Source organism: Fukomys damarensis, unplaced genomic scaffold (assembly GCF_012274545.1).
Source record: "Fukomys damarensis isolate Sample0158 unplaced genomic scaffold, DMR_v1.0_HiC HiC_scaffold_6, whole genome shotgun sequence".
Classification (NCBI taxonomy): domain Eukaryota; kingdom Metazoa; phylum Chordata; class Mammalia; order Rodentia; family Bathyergidae; genus Fukomys; species Fukomys damarensis.
In genome coordinates, this window is record NW_022900918.1 from 18,025,778 (window position 1) to 18,028,480 (window position 2,703).

Consider the following 2,703-nt stretch of genomic DNA (forward strand, 5'->3'; position numbering starts at 1 on the left):
ATAAATACATGAATATTTGTTAGGGTTAATGGATATGTGATTTTAAGTATTCCCATTTTGATATTTTTAAATAGTCTGATAGCCTAACCTCCATATTTCAAACACTTCTGGATTCCCCAAAAGCCTTGAGCTTTAAAAATGGTTTAACAAGGGCTAGGGATTTAGCTCAGTGGTTCGTTGGCCTGCCTTGTAAGTGCAAGGACCCGAGTTTAATCCCTGGTACCCCCCAAAAAAGTGGTTTAACAAAACCTAACAAGTATGATTTTTTATATTCTCATATATCAATAAAATAGTCATTACCATATACATTTTTGTTCTGGTGTCTAAAAATTAAAGTACAGTGCCCTACTTCATACATGTCAAATATTTTATTCTTGAAGTTATTTCAAATACACATTAGGTGGGCAACATGGGTTTTTATCATATATATAACATATAAAATTAAACTAACTTTTAATGCTTAAGTTACAGCAGTCAGTTCTGGCTATGTAGTTTGGTACAGGACCCTTTAACAGAGGAAAAAGTTCTTATGAATTCGTCTTTAAGAAATCTACTGGCCACAAGATTTTCCATACCAAGTGTGAATTCACAAAAACCAGCTTACTAAGGTAGACTTCAAATTAATTAAAACCAAAAATAGAAAATTAAAATTTGAGCATGATATTTATAGTATAGAATAAAAGTTTCTTAAAGAAAAAGGTATTGTGAAAATTTTTGTTTTTTAATATATTAAAGTAATGAAATATTTTAAAGAGATCACCAGCTGGAGCAAGAAAGGAAAGATGACTTTTGGAAGTAAATATTCAAAATATTTAATGACAATAAAAATTAAAATCAAGAAAACAAAAACCCCCTGCAAGTTAACAGTGTATTGAAAAATTAAACCATGATAAAGTCAGATGATTTAAAGAGAAGAAACCCAAAGTCTCTGTAGATACATAAAGAGATGCTCACTTATTAGAAATATATACATCAAGAAAATCATAAATTTGACAAAGAACAATAATTTATGTAACAATAAATGTTGTAGATCTCAGCCCAAGATCTACTCATGTGAGAATATTGCCCCAACCATGTGGAGAGGAGGACTTAAATTGAATAAATTTGAATCATAGCAACCCACAAACTCACTGCCACACTTGGACCATGGAACATTTTTCATAGTGTTTCTTAGGGATTGGTTTTATGAGAGTGTATACTTATCACAGAGGAAAATGTACATATGTGATTGCACATGTCCGTGAAAATGATAGCAAAGTTGGGTACAATAATTATATTCAAAAATGAGGAATATGCAACTCAAATGTGAAGGATGATTAGGCAAGGAATGAAATGATGAAATGTACACATGGCAAATTGAATATAGTGTTAAAATAACCTACTTTGAAATATTACCAATGGAAAACAGTAGGGCAAATGAGGATGAAAAGTCTGATAGTGAACCACCAGGACAACCTGAACTTAAAGCACAGGAAGTAACAAAAGAGATCAATCAAGCTCTAGAAAAATTCAAAACAGAAATAATTTCCCAGATAACCATAGAGATAGTGAGCAAAATGGAGGTCGTGATTTGAGACTCTAGAGCAGAAACTGACAAAAAAATAGATGAGCTCAGGACCATGATAGAAGCCATGAAAACCCAGCATAAGAAAGAAATGGAAAAAATAAACGCACAACATAGGAAAGAAATGGAATCCATAAAACAGATTCAAACAGATATCCAGGAGATTAAACACTCTATTGAAAGTGTACGCAACAGAATAAAAGAATGCAAAGATAGGCTCTTAGATATAGAAGATAAGATTGCAGTCAGTGACCATGAAAAGAGAGGTCTCTTAAAAACAGTAAGAGATCCTGAGAAATTGATCTAACAACTCCTAGATGATGTAAAGAAGAATAACATAAGACTGATCGGAATCCATGAAGTAGCAGGAAAAAATACAAATGACTTTAAAAAGCTGCTTGCAGAATTAATGACAGAAAACTTCCCAAACAGAGGGGAAGAATTTAACATTCAGATAACGGAGGCATATAGGACCCCAACTAGCTACAATCAAAAAAAATCTACACCTAGACATATAATAATCAAGATCCCAGAAACCCAACAGAAGAACAAAATTCTACAAGCAGTAAGATGAAAGAAACAAATCACATACAAAGGAAAGCCCATCAGAATCACAGCAGATTTTTCAACATAAACCCTTGGGGCAAGGAGAGCCTGGAATGAGATATTTCAAGTACTAAAAGAGAACAACCTCCAACCTAGACTGATGTATCCAGCAAAACTCTCTTTCAAATATGGATGGGGAAATAAGACACTTCCACAACAAAGAACACCTGAGAAACTACATGAATATTAAACCAGCCCTACAAGGAATTCTAAACAAGATTCTAGAAAAAGACAATGAAGGCTACAACACCATGAGGCCCAACAGAGCAAATCAAATAGGCAAGGCAAGAAATTAAAAGGAGAAGGTGAAAAAAGTAAAAAGAGTCAACAAAAGGCAAATAACATGTCAATAATAAGTCAGTACATATCAGTTATAACCAGCAATGTCAATGGCCTCAACTCACCAATCAAGAGAAATAGAAAACGCACAACATAGGAAAGAAATGGAATCCATAAAACAGATTCAAACAGATATCCAGGAGATTAAACACTCTATTGAAAGTGTACGCAACAGAATAAAAGAATGCAAAGAT